This window comes from Gavialis gangeticus, unplaced genomic scaffold, assembly GCF_001723915.1.
Source record: "Gavialis gangeticus isolate Ggan-Ray unplaced genomic scaffold, GavGan_comp1, whole genome shotgun sequence".
NCBI lineage: Eukaryota > Metazoa > Chordata > Crocodylia > Gavialidae > Gavialis > Gavialis gangeticus.
The window spans coordinates 51,108,114-51,108,620 of NW_017729006.1; positions in this window are offsets into that span (position 1 = coordinate 51,108,114).

The window sequence follows — 507 nt, forward strand, 5'->3', positions numbered from 1 at the left end:
GTTGCACAGCTCTGGGAGGTGTGCATAGGAGCTGCACCTCCCAGAGCCCTGTGACCCGCTTCGGTGCAAGGCCAAACTAGTGAGCCACATTGGGCTGGGCCAGGTCCTCACTCCCCCCGCAGGCACAGGGCAGAGGTGGGAGCTGGCCCTGTGGCCCGGCCCATGCTGACAGGAGCCAGGGAGGCATGCAGTTCCTACATGCTGCACTGGGTCTTTCCATGGCCAGGCCCTTCCTATAGCAGGAGGACCTGGCCCAGGGCATGGCGACTGCGTGGAGCTGAGCCAGGTCCTGCTGGCCCTGGAGCTGCTCGTGCCACCTGGCAGCCAGGTGGCATGAGCAGCCCCAAGGCTGGCAGGACCTGGCTCGGCTCCATGCAGTCTCCATGTGCTGGGCCGGGTCCTGCAATGATAGGAAGGGCCCAGCCATGGCAGGACCCAGCACGGCACGCGGGAACTGCATGCCGTGCCGGCTCCTGTCAGCATGGGCTGGGCCCCAGGGCTGGCTCC